We start from the raw sequence: 18,528 nt of genomic DNA, 5'->3' as shown, positions 1-18,528 counted from the left end.
TTCCCCTAATTCGGGGTACTTTCAGTACTGAGACCAAAATGAATTATTCCCTCTGTATCTTTTGAACATAAAAATATAGGGAACTCTCATAGGTGAAGATGACATATACCATTTTTGCTTTAACCATCTTATCCCCATTTTGAACATCCTTTGCCCTGCTCTTACCCCCCACTGTTTATTCAACCATGACTACATGTTGGGATAGGATTATCAAAAGGCTGGGATAAATTTCACTGTGATTTTCATTGGCACAGCATTTTAAGCGAAAGCATTTGCTATTACACACCCTGATAATGGCACCCCTAGGTACAAATACCCTATTTTAGAAGATCTGTGTTAAACATTTTGAATTCCCAAATAGTTACCTCCTCGGGAACAAAATCATTAAGCTGGGTAGTTTGACTTAATTAGACTTAAATGTCATCAGTGATTCACTCTCTTTTAATAAACTCATCTGTTTTCATGTCAGTTCTGTAATTTACACCATAAAAACCCACTCATGTTGTTGCAATGTCTCAGGAGCACAGTCAGAAACTATCTGAAAGTCTTTCTTGGCTGCCTTCTTGAGGGATTCATGACATTGTAACAGATGCAAACAGTGTCTGTGAAAGTAAAGCCTTTTCATGGAAAGGCATCACAGAGAGCTTTGTGTCTACTAGAAAATTCGGAGCCACAACACAAAAAGAGGTACAAGTGCTTTGGAGGAGGAGCTCTGTTGAGATATGTGCTTTGCCATAAAGCTCTGAAAGTGAGCAGAGTGAGAAGAGGAAAATATAAGAAAATAGGTGTTTATGTGAAACCCATTTCAAAATGGTGAGTATTAAAAGTTGCCTGGTAGCTTAGCAGGTCCACTGTCATCCCTAACTCTTTTGGAAAGAGGTGCCAGAGGTGTGGGTCAGAGCCAAAGAACAGGCTTTCTTTAACATATATACTCTATTCATTGTGACCCTTCACTCTCCCTGGACATTAGAGGTGCCTCAGGAAATCTGTGTAAAAGTATTACATGCATTCAGTCCACTGGCAATTTAAAAATCAGTATATGACTTACCAATACACTACACTTTTACATACGGGAGGGCAGGAAAGGAGCTGTGGCAAGGATCTCACCTCTGTGCACTGAGCTGAGCAGCGCACAAATACCATCCTAAAGGGAATTTGAGCACTCTGCTGTGGATCTGCTTGCGTTAACCTCCAATGCACAAATGCTAGGAACATGCTCTTGAGCTCTCCAAAGACATTCCTCCTTGACACTGGACAGAGGTCAAAACATATGTCAACAACTATAGGCTACCTAAATTTCAGAAGGCTGGTACTCACCACTGTGGTGGATCCAGTCCAGGAACAGCATTTGCCGGATGGGAAGCCTGCCTCAATCTACTTCAAAGCACAGTTGGGAGTAAACAGGTATGCTAATGAAGAAATTACACATGCTACTCATTTACCAGCTCCCAGAGGAACATTAATGGCAGAAGTTGATTACACATGCAGCAGCAACAAGGTCCTATACCTGATCAAACACATTTGTGGGTACAGCACTCTTTTCTGTGCTAGAAACAAGCAGGACAAGCAATATACGGACAAAATTATTCATAATGCACCTCCTGGTCAGATTAACAGGGGTAAATGCTCACCCCAGTTGGTGATATTTCTAATTAGAGACTGAAAGACAGCACTTGACATAATCTGTGATTAAAGAAGAAAAAAAAAAAGCAAATAAATGAGCATACAAATACCCCATGTAGGTTTATTTTTTTTTTTTTTGTATGGGTTTTCTTCCACTACAAATACTGAACAGGTTTATGTGCATGAGATTTATGTGCATGGTTGGATATTGCTGAAACTGTGTTTGCTTTCCATTTTGTTTGAAGCAGCTCCACTGGAATCAGGTTTGTTTATTTACCTGGTATTTGACAAACTGTCTCTGACACTCAGCTATCAGGGGTTCATTCCCATGTTTCTTACTGGGAACTCCATTCTCCTAATTGTTGCTGTAAGCAGGACAACACAAGAGGTGGTTTTGCCTCCAGGCTATTTTAGCTGGGTCTGGTATCAGCCATGTTTTATTATAACCTATAAGACTGACATCTCTTTGATTGTCTTTCCTAAGACTTCAGTTTTCCTTTTCTTTTTTCTTGTTTTTTCAGTTTCACATACACTCACACACAGAAGGTATATTTAAAGGGATATATTGATCTTAATGACCTCTTGAAATTTATCCTGGGGCTAATCAGAGGCTTGCTATGTTTCGCTGGCTAAATCTATCATGGTATTGAATAATTCACAGCCTGCCTTAAAGGCTCCAGACTAGGTGATTTACCCCATATTAATGTGATGCTTTTGCATTTTAATAGGCTTATGTTAATGTTTTACAAAATGATAAAGCATTCTTCTGAACTCTCCGGCGACAAGGGATGATGGTATGAACCACATAACTCTAGCAAAGGACAGCCAATAACATCAGATTTATGAGTGTTGCTACAGCATCTGTTATAAACTTGAGCCAGACCAAACCATTTTGCTGAGACTTACCCCTGCTCTGACTGCAGAAGTGGCTTTTCCCAGCCTGCCTGACACTTTAATGAAAGTAGTCAGGCACAGGAGAAAAGGTAGGGCATTCTGAAAGCAGAACTAACCTTTCCAAAACTGTTTCAGTGCAGAGGTTTTTATATCCCTTTGAGGAAAGACCTAGAGGAGAACAAGAGGGACTTCATAGCACTAAGGTTGAAATTTCAGAGAGAAGTGCTCATGAGTGGGGTCATATTTTTCCATTTCAAAGGGAGACAGCCTGTCAGCAGAGCTCAATGTGTTAGGCATATGTGGGGTGCTGAGAATCGTAAAATGCAAGTCAGGTGACGAGAACACTCACACCACTTCCCTCCAGCTGCACTGCACCTTTATATCTCAGCTGCTCAACAGATCACAGGAGAGCTTTCCCCAGCCTCTCAAGAGAACAAACAAATGACATTTATCTCTTAAAACCTGCTAATGTGCTTACATGAGAAGGGACTTGAAGGTGGGGAGGAAGCCACAGCACCTCTTCAATAGCTGCTGGTAGTGGCATCCTTATACCAACACAGGATGGAAACAAAAAGGAAAAATACTCCAGCCCTGGGCCTTCTGGTAGACGGCAAGGTGAAAAATGAACTCCAGTTCTGCTAAATGCAGACTAATATATACAAGGGGGTGGGGGAGGTGAACTGCTTACCCTACTGACACCAGTCAACTCAAGCCTTTGAGAATGGGACTTGCTGGCAAGTTGCTTGGAAGATGGTGGCTTCCCATCTTCATACAAGGAAAGACTAGAGAAGAAGAAAAAAAAAGACAGAGAAATGGGAATAGGGAATGAACAACAGTACAGAAACTTAACATAAAACAAAGTGTGTGGCATTATGTGGAGTGGTGTACCATATCCTACCACTGACAGGCAAAATAATTGCATTTATTGATTTCAAAAACAGTTTTTTGTTGCAAAAGGCAAAAAAAAAAATTCACGATTTAGTTTTTCATAATTCCTCTGACAGGAAAAGGAGGGTAACACTTAACAGACAAACCCATCTAGAAACGCTAGGATATTCAGGTGCTCACCTAGCAAACAGAAAATTCATTTTTAGCATGTAGCTTGCAGCAAAGACCCAAGCCTTCACTTCACATACTCCAACCCAGCTCCTCCAACGTCGTGATGTAGAAGCCATCTCTACCATAATGAATATGCAATGCACAGTGGAACATCTGCTGTTGGTTTTTAAATGGACTGCAAGCAATTATGACATACACCTGGGATTTAAAAGACCCAGGTTTTCATTCAGTGTTAATTTAGATAACCATGTTAGCCTCTGGCTTACTGGCTGCTATGAGGTGGGGCTACTTGTTTCCAGAAAATGCAGTCTGCACCTGAGAGATTTTCATGACAGCTGGACTGTTTTGTTAAGACTGTCAATGTTAACAACCATAGCAAAAGCGTCCACCAGTTCTTCTGCACACTTCTAAAAAGATAATACAGAATTATTTTTCATACCACATGCAATTGGAATGTGGAGACTGTGGCTACAGTTCAGAAAATGACACAAGAAGTGACTGAACATTTAAAAGGATAACAATACCATCTGGAATTTAAACGATTGCTATTAATACACAAGCTGGAAGAAACGCTAAACTGCATGCTTCAGATTTTAAACCAATTTTAGCTACTAGGTATTAGTTGCAGATTATCCTATCACTGCTTAATTTAGAGTCTCAGGAATCTGTATTGGAGCATCTGGTGCAGTCAGAGAGGAAACTGAAGTATGAAGTTATGTTGGTATTTATGTTCTTCTCTACCTATAGCATGTGCAAAACTTAAAACCAAGCTGTGCACCTTCAGAACTTTAGAGAATTAAACCATGCACGTGGCTGATAAGAACATTGTTACATACATGCCTCAGATTAAATACCTACATTTGAAAATATTGGCCATAACAAGCATCTACCACTGTAATGAAGAACCCATAAGACCATTCAGGTACAATGACATCCTAAATCACAGAAAAGAACTGAAAGCAGTCTCAGTAGAGGTTCTATTCCACCTCCCAGATCCTGAATGTTGAGTATATCAGAAAGAGCAGCTGATGTGCCTTCCCGGGCAGGCTCCTCGTACACTACTAGAGCATTTTCCTTTTTTTTGCAACTGTTGCCTCATGTTCAGCATGTGATCTACTACATCTGCCAGGTCCTTTTCTGCAGAACTGTTACTAATGTTCAGATCTATCCTGTGCTTGTGTAGCTGATTCTTCTTGTGTAAGAGTAGAACCTTTACTTATTCTCACTCAAACACATCCCACACTTTCATGTCACTCAGTGTTTTGTCATGACCTTTCCAAATTCTCATCTTGCCTCTTAGTTCTTTGTGGTTTCTCTTAGTGCTGTGTTTTCCGCAAATGGAATGAATGCAGTTTCTATCCTAGTGTGAAGGCCCGTGACAAAATCTTCTATAGCAATATGGACACCTTGTAAGTGCAAAGATGAACTAAAAATCTTCAAAGCTGAGTCACCACTTTATTAGCAACTGCAGTCAAACCAGCTCAAACTCGAAACCTAGAAACACAGATTTTTTCATTCTTTTCCTCGTTAAACACTTGTTTGTTGCAGTTCACCATCTAAAAAAATCAAGCATTCACTTCACTCTTAAGTCAAACTGAGTTAATATCAGGAGTAAATAACATGTATTTCTCTTTGAGCACTAGTCAGTTTAAACATCCGTCATACAAAAACAGATTTACAGCAGAAATGAGTTGCTTTCTTGGAATAAAAGAAGCAGAAAGCCTGTTATTTCCTCACTCAATCTTATGCATACCACATATGTATTGTAAATATAACCCATGATTTTCAGGGCCTGCAGAATTTAAATGCATCCATATTTTGCAAAAGGATCCTTAAAACTTACTTTCAAGACACAGATTGTTCTGGAGCTGGAATCATTTGGGAGAGTACTAAATGAAAAGAGCCTGCGATGGGGAAGAAATTTTAGTCCATAGTTCAAAGACTTTTTTATTTTTTCTAATACCAAATTTTAAGGAAGTAGTTCATCTCCTCATGGTAAATACACTTGACTTTGGAAATAAATTATTTTATTTCTCTACCCTTACATAGCAAATTACAAATCCTCTCCACCAAACTGGATAGAAAGAATGTTATGTGTTTCAGATAGAGTTTCATAAAGCAGTAGAACAGCACCCATTGTTCTGAAAGAAAATTCAGAACAATGGGAGTATAAGAATACAAGCCAAAAATCTTCTTATTGGATCTTGTGTTCCTTACTGATCAGAACACGAGTAAGAACTTCTTTCTGTTCTGTCTTTGCAAGACCTTTTCAAGTGTAAGAATACATTTAGTGTCTCTGTACTCTCGTAGGACTTCTAGAATTTTTTTCAGCATTACAAGATTTAAATGAGAGATGTTGTATAAGTGGAAAGCATGATGCTAATAAGTTTTTTTAATATCTCAACAATGATGACAATACTACTCTTCACTCAATTTCTTAGCTGAAGCACTTGGTAACCCTGTTCAATCATCTATACAGTAAAATTACTTATTTACCAAAACAAAAGACTTATCCTGATTGAATTGTCTCCCTTTAAACAAAGATGAACAATTTTCGCTGGGGGTCTTCAACACTTTGCTGAAATATAACCAAGCAGATGTCAAGAAATGGTGAGAAGCATCTGAAGAAGCTACTTAAGTTATGAGTGGGTTTGTGTAGTTTTAAATTTCACGTCTTTTCCATTCTGAGTGGCAACAGAGTGGAGACTTACTCGTGTTGCATGGACTATGTTGTAACCAATCTATTTTTCACAGGGCCCTCCACAGTAAAAGAGGACTTAATTTAAAACTTCATGTAAAACAAAGCCTAAAATAGGATCACCAATTATTGTAACTGCCTCACATCATGAGCAATGTTTGCTTGAGGACCTGAAGAGTCCTTGCTCTATAGCCTTACAGAGCAGAAGGCCTTTTAGCTGCAATACCCTTGGACAGCTGTGCTGGTCAGGTGTGTATACTCTGTCTTGCACAGAGGAGCTTAAGATATGCCTGGTATTTTTTTAAGTCCTACGACAAAGCAAAACATCAACAATAGTGGTTTTTAATACTCTGAGTTGTTGCTTCCGGGCAGGGACTGTTTTTGTGTTTATAGGACACCTAATAAAACAGGGCCATAATTTGATTAAAAGGTCAAAGAGTTTTCAAAATTGAAATAATGAAAAATAAATGCTATAGTAATGTGTTTCACAGAACCAGCCTACAGATCCTAAAGAACCTGTCTAGAATGGCTGAGCCAGTAGAGAGCAGGTGATAATTGATTTCTTATGTATGCCAAGTTCACATTAGGACTTAGAGCAAATCTTCTTGCTGCAGCTTTAGCTCAGTATTTCTTTACTTAATCACCATGGACAGAGAAGGGATCATCCTTTTTCTTTCTGAAGCAGCCTTTTATGCTCTTGAACACTGTTAGTTCGAGTCAGTTCAGTCTTCTGTTTCTTGCTCTTAGCAATACCAATTCACTTGGTCTTTCTTTGAAGATCATGTGTTGTAGACTCGTGCTTATTCTCATTGCTACCCCCAACAGACTTTTAAGTGTTCATTTTTTCCTTGAAGTGCAATGCTCTCTTCTTGACCTAGCAGGAATATTGCAGCATACTATCAGGTATAGAAGGTTTCCAGAAAGCTGATAAAATACATTCTGTTAAAATTTGAGCAGCAAAGAAAAAGATAGAGGAATGATAGTCTGTAGCAATGCCTACAGTACTATTTACTAATGTTAACACAGTAATAAGAGTATAGAATCATAAAATCGTTAAGGTTGGAAAATATCTCTTAGATCATTGAGTCCAAGCATTAACCCAGCACTGCCACCATTAAACCATGTCTCCAAGTGCCAGATCTACACATCCTTTACATACCGCCAGGGATGGTGACTCCACCCTTTCCCTGGGCATCCTGTTCCTATGCTTGACTGCGCTTTCCATGATGAAATTTTTCCTAATATCTAATCTAAATATCCCCTTGCACAACTTGAGGCCATTTCCTCTCTGTCACTTGTTACCTGGGAGAAGAGAGTGACCCCCACCTGGCTACAGCCTCCTTTCAGGCAGTTGTACAGAGCAACAAGGTCCCACTGAGCCTCCTTTTCTCCAGGCTAAACACCCCCAGCTCCCTCAGCCACTCCTCACAGGACTTGTGCCCCAGACCCTTCACCAGCTCCATTACCCTTCTCTGGACCTGCTCCAGCCCCTCAGTGTCTTTCTTGTGGTGAGGGGCCCAGAACTGAACACAGGATTGGAGGTGTGGCTTCACCAGTGCAGAGACACAATCACTGCCTTGGTTCTGCTGGCCACACTAGTGCTGATAGAGGCCAGGATGCCATTGGTCATCTTGGCTACATGGGCACATGCTGGCTCTTGTTCAGTCACCGTTGACTCGTGCCCCCAGGTCCTTTTCTGCCAGGGATCAGCATGCTTGTGTGAGAACTGCCAGGTAAACACTGTCTGCTATGAATAATTTCAAGCCTCCTGGGGGCAGTAAAGATAAGAAACCGACACTCCTACCCTAAAAACAGACTCCAGCCAATTCAGTTTAATAGGTAAATCTCATCTCTCCAGTGCTGCATCAGTACTCAATATAATGAAATGAGTCATCCCATCACCTCTGCCTACTTCTAATGCCGTCACCAAATTTGCAACGCCTTAAGTAGCTCAGAAAAGAGTCTCTTTCTGCTTTTTTCCTAAATTTAACCATCTTAGAATTGCTCTGTTATGGGAAAAGAGTACAAACTGAAGGCTTCCTAGCAATATTTCAGTGAATAAAAGAGGGAATTACTGTTATTTACGAAAGAAGAAAATGTGATAGAAGTTTAATGAGATAAAATGAGTCTGGAGATAAAATAAAAAGCTGTTCCAGAGACACTACATGTGAGTTTATAAATAACATTGTTGATTGCATGCCTACTGGACAAGTTAATACAGCAAAAGATGTTTGAGGAGAGGAAATGAACAGAAGATTGAGATTGGTTTGCAGACATTTGAAAAAAACAGTGTCATAGTGAAAAGCCAGCAAGCCAGTCTGCTTTCAAATATGCAGTCAGTGCATTTTGGTTTGTTGATGATAGTGAGGTAAGTGGACAGCCAAGCTCACAAGACACAAGTGACTGTGAAGTGATTAATACTTAAGATACCAGAGGCAGAGTAAAGAGAAGTGAAAGATGTAATTGAGAAAATAAAGAACATGAATAGTAATGCTTTTTGCACCTGGTGAGAAAGCCTGTATTGTTGACATAGTGTGATAGCTACAGATGGTTACTTGGAGTGGAAATTCGTGAGAGGCAGTGGCAAAACACAAGCATTTGTAGGACTTTTGTGAAGAAGACCTGATTTTCAAAGGTGCTTTCAAGCCAGGAGTATTCAACCCTATAAGTCAGTTGGAGAAGGTGGAAGATGAAATTTTGTTCTTTCATAACAAATATGTTAATGATAGCAAAAGGGTACTCACTAGTTATTTAATCAGTGCTACTTCTCTACTATAGGGGTTTATTTTGAGATTATGTTAGGTAGTTCTCTTGTCTTAAAAATGAATTAGCAGTAAATTTCAACTTGTCTCATACTTCACAATTTCAGTAGATGTTTAAATGTAGCTAAATAAATTGGAATAATGAGCACAATAATTAGGAATTTAAACTGTCTGAGAAATTATATTCTAATCTGCATAGAACACAAGCCAAACACAGGGAAACAATTCACGTGTAACACCTATCAGTGCAATGATGCAATGTATATATCACTATCAAATAACATTTGGAGTTCTATGCCTCTATGATCCCACTTCAGTTTTGTTTGCCTTGGAGTTAACAAATTATTAAATCAGAAACTCAGTAACAAACCTTGCATAAATGCCTGCTCAGACTTATTCTAGAAGAAAAGGCTGTGTTCTTTTTTGTCATTTAGAAAGAATTAAGCAACGACCTTGATAAAGCGGTAACTTCTACTTTCATGTTTGAGACTAGTGGCATTTAGCAAAGTCTCAACAGCAAAGTGTACTAAAAAAATTATTTTTTCGGTATCATGCAGTCACCTTTAGCAGTGCTTCCACCACCATCTCTTTTAGCCCAATTATCTTCCTCATGTATTCTAGCATCTGACAAGCAAGCAGCCCTGAAACGCACATCACAGTCCATGCTTCCTCTTTAATTTTCCAAATAACATTCAGATCTAGGTATGATCTAATAGGATGCTGTGGATGTTGCCTTCTCAGAGAAGGGGTTACAGGCCTGAGAGGAGCAAAAATATCCACGAGAAATCATTTAACTTGAATCCATGTTTTCCTGAAAAATGAATATTTTGCTGTTTTAATGGACTACCAGCTTCTTCCCACAGGATCATTCTTAATACCAGTCTCTCAGCCTCAGCAAGTCAAGCTCTCATTTTCTTCCTGCTGCATGGCAGCTCAGGGGCAAGGAGCATATACTTCTTGGAAGAACACCCTTCGGGCATTCAAAGGTGCTCTATTCCCACGCACTTCTAACCTCTTATGAGATATGAAGATCCTGTGTTTGCTCCGATGATATCTTACCTACACCTCGTGCTCTAGTGTGGAGACAGGAACTAACCCATTAGGCTCTAACGCTCTTCTCAATAAATCAAGATGTTAGCATTCAGCCTAACTCCTTTGGCAACTCTGGATGAAATAAGTTATCCTGCAACAAAACCAAGAAAAGTTGTTGAAGTAAATTGCATGTGATTTTTTTGCTCTCGAGAGCTGCTATATTATGTGACTGGGGAAAAAAGAGGGGATTTTCAGGAAACAAAGGCTAAGTAAATACAAACATAAATCAGATAACAAGCGAATGTCAGTATTTGTTGGCTTATTTCAATACAGGAATTTAAATTGACAACTTCCTGGGCTGCAGATTAAATGGTTACACAGGATGCAGATAATCTTTCATGCAGAGCATGCTGGAGGCTGGGAATTCACTCTCCAGTATTTGACATACCAGTGTTAATCCTCATGTTAGCTCTTGGAAACTATCCAATCCAAGGTAAACAGCCTGCTTGTCTCTTAACAAGCATCTGGACAACAATTTACAGCAATCTCAGGTTCATGTAGGAGGGATGCTGCCTAAAGTATGTGTGCTATTTTCTGGATGGGACACTGGAGAAGATTGAAATAAATTTTACTGAATGAAGTTAAACAAAAGTTTTCAGCAAATTACAAAATTATTGAAGCAAGTTCAACATAATCAGATAACTTTCCTAATGAATCATACACTAGAAATTATTTTCATGCTTAGCCAAATCTGCATTTATACTTTCCAGGTATCATTCTCAGCAGTAAATAATTACTATATTCCTATGCATAAATGACCATTTTAAATTTGCATGCATCAATTTTTTTAATCAATATTTTTAGAACACTGTAGTGCCATTCTTTCTTAACAGATACTAATTTCATGCAAGAAATGTACCTTATGTGAATGTAACTTACCCTATAAATTCTGTAAACTAGTATGAACATCTAAAAATATTTAGTCCCCACTTCTTCAAAACTAGCTGTTAAAATTACACTGTTCATAACCACCTTCAATACTGGGTTTGGGTACATGGGTTAGAAAAGAAGACCTTTGTTTTTTCCCTTTCCTCATGGATTTATTGATCCTTTCCCTGTCACTGCCTAGTTGGATTTTAGTTGTCTCAACTCATTTTATCTGGATGATAGTGTCCCCAGGAACCGACATGCTCATAAACTCTCTGTTATTGTATCACTAGTTTTTAAAGCAGGACTTAAAATAATACAGAATTTTAAAAATTAAGATACAGAGTAACCACTATTTAGCTGAAACTAGAAGGGATTTTCACCAGACAGAATTCATAGCAGAATCCCCACTCACTTCAGGAAAAAGAAATTCAGCAAGGACATAGTAAGATCTATGAGAAATCTGTATTTACACTCGAAACCACTGAAATTACATTCTTGCTGCCTTTATAGTAGGAATCAAGTAAACACAGAGAGAAACTGTAGATAAAAATACTCCTATGAATCCAAAAGTTGGTGACTATGATTCATAATTACTAATCACTTCCTTACTACAGGCCTGTAATTTTTTAAGGACTAAGGTTAACCATAGTTTCTAGCATTTCTTGTTTCCTGTTCTTTCACGAGATTAATAACTGCAAAATATTTGTCTCATTTTAACTGGCCAAAGAACAAAAAAATGAAGATTGCTCACCAAATACTTTTTCCAGACTGTAAGACAAACAAGGTTAAAAAACAGGAGGAAAATTAAACAACAGGAGGGGGAGTATGAGGCACTGTTTAATGCCTTTGGCATTATTTCTTTTAGCAGTGAATGCTAAGCAATGCTTCAAACTGAGATCACAGTTGAGCAGACAGAAAAGGAAAATATCATTTTGTCTGTGAAGTTCTCAGAAGCATGAACCTGTCAAGAGGTAGAGAAATAGGTCACATGAAAGTTAATGAAAAGTAATAAATGGAATACATTGTGCCACAATGCTTCATCTCAATTAAAAGTTCACTTGCTGAATGCCATTTAAATTGACAGATACCCAGCTCTTATCAACTTGCCTATTTATTGTCTTTGCATTTATAAAGGCTGCTGTTTATTCCACTGGGTAACCTCTGGAATCCTCCTGTTGTGTTTCTTAGTCAAGTATAATTGAAGTGCAAAGAAGTGAAATGCCAGGATTCATAGGAAAATGTTTCATGGGAAAATGTTTCCTTATTACAGATGTTCATGTGCTTCAGAATAAACTGACATTAGAGGAAGGCTGGATTTTAACTTCTGGCAGTGTCTGGCATCACACTGGCAGGAATTAGTGATTGCTTTTTGACCACTGCAATGCCATCACTTCAAGAGGCAGCTCCAACACCCTTTTTTAAGAGTTCAAGACAAAAAAAAAAGAGTAGTTTGGAAGGCGAGATAGGGAACATGTAATAGCTGCATGACATTCCACACTGCTGTGCCACAGCTTCCCACACAGAGGCATGATGACAATAATGAACTTGCTGAAAGGGCTGTGCTGTGCTTACTGTTGGGTTACAGCTTCAGCACTGTGTTACCCTGTTGCAAAAGGTGAGTTATAGTTTCTAGAGGTGACTTGACCCACTTGTAGATGAGACAAAATTTTGTAGCTTTTATATGGGAGGGATATCTTAAGGCTGAAGCTGAGACACAGAAGAATACCAGAGGTACTACTAAAATTGGGAACATGACTGCAGCATGCTGAAGAGAAAAAGTGAGGCATCAGAAGGATGCACTTTTTAAGTTGCATGTGAAGTCTCATTTTCTCCAAGACAGCTGTCTGTCTTAAGCTTCATGTTAAAGTATTTCATCCCTCTTCTTAGGTTAAGTACTTCACAAAACTCACTTGTCTCAAGGTGGTAGTGGGAGACAGTGTCTCCATAATTGATTGCCCATAAGTCCTTGACCTTGCTCAGGAAATGAGAGCTGTGGTGCATAGTTCTCCTTCAGTGCCAGGATCTCAACCATATTTCCTTCAACTCCACAGTAAATGCCTGCATTGTGTAAGAGTTGTGGAGCACCTTATACTTCCCATGTAAGAGCTGAGCTACCAAGAGGAAGCAGCAGCTACCAAGAGGGAGTCTGACATTGCAGGAAGGGTCCACTACTACAAGGTGGGAGGGAAGAATATTGATTTCTGTTTTGTTATCCAAGGATGGATGCCAGAGTGCCACAAGCACACCGAATACAACAGAAACACACAGGGTGTTTGGGAGTTTTACTGATCAGGAGCAGGGCTGTGGCAGATTTTGATTATTCTTTGTTCAGGATGGGAAACCCGTGTGCATGTGCAGAAGTCTAAATGTGGGCACCAAACACTTTCACTGCCAAAGTGTTCATGGGATGCTTCATTTTAGGCAAATGTGCAGGTGTTTCAGGCATGGTGGGAGGCTGGAATACATGGGAGACTTTCAGAGTAGCCTCACCTTGGGGGACACAATGCATCTCAGTGGCTAAAAACAAAATGTAACTCAAGAGATTCATCAGAAAGGAAAACGAGCTCACAGTTCAGTGGCTCCAGTTTACATCAGATCCAAGATCAGTGCTGCTCTGACTGTCAGGCTGGCAAATACCAAATCCAGGAATACCTCTTACGATTTGTGCAATTACACAAGTCTGCAGACATATTTTCAGAGAGATTATATATGAAAAGGAGAAGAACTGTTCATCCTTATCTCACAAACACATAAATGTACACTGCTACCATGCAAACTAAATTAGTTGTGTTTGGAATTTAAAAAAAATTATACCTGTGTCTGAAGGTCTGAAGCTGAATTAGCTGCTTACATTTAACTGTCCCAATGTCTTTATATTTTAAGGACTTGAGCAATAAGGATCTTGTACTGAATTCTTGCTGATTCTTACTTGTTCAGCATAATTGAGAAATTGAGCTCTTTGGGTAGCTGTCTCCTCTCCTTACCCAAAGCCTCAGGCTGTTAAAAGTGTGAAAAAGAATGCATCAAGGGTTATTTTTAAAATGCTTCTAAGTGGAATTTGTGCTCAGTTAATATTTAAGTACTGCCTACAATGCACATAATAAAATGGGAGCGTGCTTTAGAAAGCCCTGATTAAATGTGCATGTCGGCTGGTGCTCTGCTAGCCTAATGCAATTTGATTTTGACATAATGTAATGGAGCACAGTGATGAAAAACAGCAACCCTAATAAGGCTCCTCTTTTCACAGCTTATTTATTTTTGGCCACTGAAGCAGTGTGCTTTTCTATTCCTCTCTTTCAGAGCATGTAATCTCAAAATAATTAGCTAAGATGACTTTTCCTTGTTCTTAATTAAATGAAATCTAAGTAACAGACTATTACTCTTACATTGCACAGCCATAGGGGCATAGTTTCAACTCGAATATACTGGCAGCAGAGAAGTCAGCTGAACAATGGGAAAACCTACAGCAGCAGCAACTTTACTGAAAGGAAAGCATTGCACCAACAGGACCTGACTGCCCTGTAGGTGCTCAGAAGAGAGCTGGCTGTGTTCCATGCTGTCTCAGTTGCCTGCTCTTTAGCATCCAGGCAGATCAGACTGTGCTGTGACTTGTATAAGGTGAATTAATGTTCAAAAGAGAATTGTATCAGGTTACAAATTAATTTCTGCATAATTCTGGTTTTGAACACAGGTTTCTAGGGTGAAAGGCTAACGCATTAACTCAACACATCAAGCACATCTCATTATGCAGAAGTTAATGTTAATACACTCAATTTCCTACATTTTTAAGGATTTGATGCTTTCGGGGACTTTTTTTCTTCTCATGCTAATTGTACAATTGACATCTTTTATCTAACATGTAGTTTGTGTCAAAAAATTCCTTTCAACAAAACAACCATCAGGCACTCATGAAATGTCAGATCATCTAGGAAGCAAGGGAAGTAAGTTGTGGCAGAATAGAAGAGGATGCTATTCTCAGTCCCGGTGGGCAGCAAAGCTAAGCAAATGAGAGTTACCCACTGAATTAAGTGCATTTACTCTTGGAAGAAAACTGCTCTCTCGCTTTAGATGTGGATGCAATTATCCTCTTTCTCTCCCAGCCACATGTATACACATGTGGTGATAATCCTGGCCTTTACAGGATGTTTTTTATGTCACTGTGGGGAAAAATAAAAAGTAAAGAAAAAAAAGCTATAAATGTTCTGAACAAGCACTCATGGTATAAAAGTGCTAAGCCACCAGGATAGTGAATAGTCTGTGACACTTGAGCCTCAAAGACTTTAAAGGATGTGTCTAAGGCCATGTCTGAATTACACTGTGCTGAACCAAATAAGATGGTTCGCAGCAATAACTTCACATCCTGCACAGAGATGTAGGATGAAGTGTTGGGAACCTTGATGAAATCTGTTGCTGATATTTAAATAAATTAATGATGTACTCTGTATACAAACAAGAGAAGCTGATGTTTCAGCAGTGATGGGCCTGATTAGTTTTTAATTATGATGAAGCTAGCACTTTAATGGTTTGTGTTGAGCTTTTTAAGCCAAATTTTCAGTAAGCCTGTTCATGTGGAAGCCTAATGCTTTTACTGGCATATTCAGCTATGTGAAGGTATGTAGAGTCTGGTTAAATTTAAATTGTTTATCAAACCCATGCTCCTGGATTTTCCCGCCAGCAGGCTTCGTGCAGGTAACAAACGTGCTCCCTTTACACCTGCATTCCTGTTTCCTTCACAAATAAACCACATATCTGAAGGAGGACAGGAAATGTGTCTGTGTCTCTCATGGACATGTTACAAAATGTCTAGCAGCTTAATACACACAAGCTGAGAACTGCCTCTGGCTCAGTTAACTAGACACAGCCTAGATTAGACATTTTCCTGTCTGCTGCACTTGCAATGAAGGGTAGTTTCTGTCGTTCTGTGATGGTAGCTGTGAGGTAACTGCTATTTTATGAGAGCAATTGATGCAATGTATTAAGAGAGCAATTTCAACATGGATACATTATTGCTATTCTTTTTTTATTTATCACATTTATAGATCTTGATATTGACAGTCTGAAAAAGAGTGGGTACTTTTTTGTTTAGAAAAACCCATCTATTTTCATATAGCAAAGGGAAAACAGGAATGTTAACCCTGTCTGGTAGATTCAAGAAACTCATTGAAATTCATACTATTTTATGATACTGTGGTGTTAAGAAAGCATTAGTCTTGACCAAGACTACAGAGAATTGGTTCCCATGTCATTTCTAAGTGACTGTTAAAATGCAGATAATTTATCTGAGTTGGTGAAGTAATCTCAAGTGCTCAAAGAGAAGATGCTAAGCCAAATAAGGGGACAGTTATTAAGTTGCTCAAAAGGCAACAAAATGATAATGTTCTTTTACATCCTTGCCTCTCAAGTGTTGCTTTCAGCCCCACAAAGCTGGTACAGACAGAAATAAATTAGATGGTTTATCATTAATCAGAGGATCATGGAGTCATAGAATGGCTTGGGTTGGAAGGGACCTTAATGATCATCTAGTTCCAATCCCCCTGCCATGGGCAGGGGCACTTTCCACCGGACTGGATTGCTCAGAGCCCCATTCAGCCTGGCCTTGAATACTTCCAGGGATGGAACATCCACAGATTCTCTGGGCAACCTGTTCTAGTGCCTCAGCACCCTCACAGTAAAGAATTTCTTCCGGATATCAAATCTAAATTTCTCCTCTTTTAGTTTAAAACCATTCCCCCTGTCCTAACACTACCTGCCTGTGTAAAAAGTCAGTCTCCCAATTTGTATAAGGCCTCTTTTAGTACTGAAAGGCCACAATGTGGTTTCCCCAGAGCCTTCTCTTCTCCAGGCTGAATAACCCCAGCTCTCGTAGGCTGACAGATATAATATTAATATACCATTTGTGCTTATTTGTATTAAACTGCTGTATTAAAAGTGATAATGTGGAATTTTAGTGTTCTATTTCTGTATTACAGCAAATAAAGCTTCTGAAATGGGAAAATTGCCAATTCACCTTCCTGTCCGGAGGTAGGTCAGAAATAATTTTTCTCTCTTACTCGATAGCAAAAGTCACAAAATAGTTCCCATACCCCAAAAAATACATCTAAAACCCCACATTAAGTCATTGTGAGGATAGAGGCATGTTACAACTCCACTGTGATCCACTTTAAATAAAAAAGGTATATTATGCTTTGAACATACAGGTTTTTGCCAGCATAACACTCATGAATGCTGATATAAGTTAAGTGTCATACTTGTAGGGGATAGGGTATTTTAGTTATAATCTGACACAAAATGTATTTTGCATTTTGTAGGTAGTGAAATGTCCCCGAATTTAAAGGCTGTGTTAAAACATGCCACATTTGGAATCAGGATCTTGCATTTTGTCCACCTGAGGAACAGATAATTGTGTTTCACAAAATTCAAAAGTGACAAGAACTATGAAACCTGACTTCATAAGGATGTCTCTTGTGACTGGATTTGCTAACACCTCATACAGGGTCAGTTCCAGCTGACAGTCTTCCCAGCTGAGGTGCCTGCAACATATGGACTGTCTCATATAGACTCCCCTGTGCCTCATAAGGGTAGAGTTCCTGTTACAGTGGGCACCCCTTTCACAGCTCAAGCTGCCTCTTCTCTGCCTGCTGGAAACTGTGTAGAGCACAATGCATTTGAGACAACTACCTCTTCCAAATTTTGAATCATTCAGACAACTTCTGCTAAAGTCAGCAGGCTCAGATCAGATAGGCACAGAGAGGGACACTGTCTAAGTCTTGTTATCTTCTGAAACTAGTTAAAAAGGGGCTGCCATGCATGCCCCAGTAGGAGTCTGACAGGACAGACCCAGTTTCACGTTCCTCTGATCAGCTGCAATGCACCTCTCACCAGTTCCTGACAGACAGTACAGCAATGCCATGAGATGGTTAATTACAGAAGGTGCAAGTTAAAAAATGGGAAAAAAAAAAAAAAAAGAAAAAGTATCCTTAGCTCCCTTTAGCACCATTCCCCTTTTCCTTGTCTCTAGCAGTAGAAGTGTACATTGCTAGCTGACACTCAGTCACGCTCAAACCCTGCAGGACAAAACACTAGTGTTTTGAACGGTGTTATCTCTTTCTGCTCTTTCCCAGCATACCATGTTACCTACCCAGCCAAAAGAAGGATTCCTTTACTTCCTGCTCTGAGGTACTAGGATATACATAGCATTTAAAATGCAATATTAATTTGAGTGGTTGCAGATTGCAGTACATTTAGTACTTGAAGAGAATTGTACCTGTGCAAGTAAGTCACAAATGTGGTGACCGATACTTTTTAAGAGAACCATGTAAGAATGTGTCAAAGTATTCTTCTTTTACAATGCATTAGAAGAAATCCTACTCTGGAACTGCTGAGAAAATAATTTATCCTGATTTTTTTTAAGCCTGATTCAGTCCTCTTAACATAATTTCCTGAGCTTTGAACTCATTGAGTCTTCTAATAGTGTCCTTAGAAGGGAAGGAGGTAATTTTCTCTCTCACTGCCTTTAGGAGATCATCAATC

General features: G+C 39.2%; 1 long non-coding RNA gene across 2 annotated transcripts in view; it reads right to left on the bottom strand.

Moving 5' to 3' along the window:
- LOC116446687 overlaps nt 1-18,528 on the bottom strand; it is a 64,980-nt gene that overhangs the window by 20,157 nt on the left and 26,295 nt on the right. Inside the window, exons 1-2 of one of the 2 annotated variants that reach the window (XR_004241311.1) lie at nt 10,096-10,213; nt 3,206-3,299 (exon numbers count right to left, since the gene is read on the bottom strand). This is a non-coding gene — a long non-coding RNA (uncharacterized LOC116446687). Of the gene's footprint in view, nt 1-3,205; nt 3,300-10,095; nt 10,214-18,528 lie in introns of those variants that run through there. The other variant, XR_004241313.1, reaches the window with a different exon arrangement.

Source organism: Corvus moneduloides, chromosome 1 (assembly GCF_009650955.1).
Source record: "Corvus moneduloides isolate bCorMon1 chromosome 1, bCorMon1.pri, whole genome shotgun sequence".
Taxonomy (NCBI): domain Eukaryota; kingdom Metazoa; phylum Chordata; class Aves; order Passeriformes; family Corvidae; genus Corvus; species Corvus moneduloides.
Note: the sequence above shows the minus strand (reverse complement) of the source record. Positions and strands in the feature narration are given on the sequence as shown.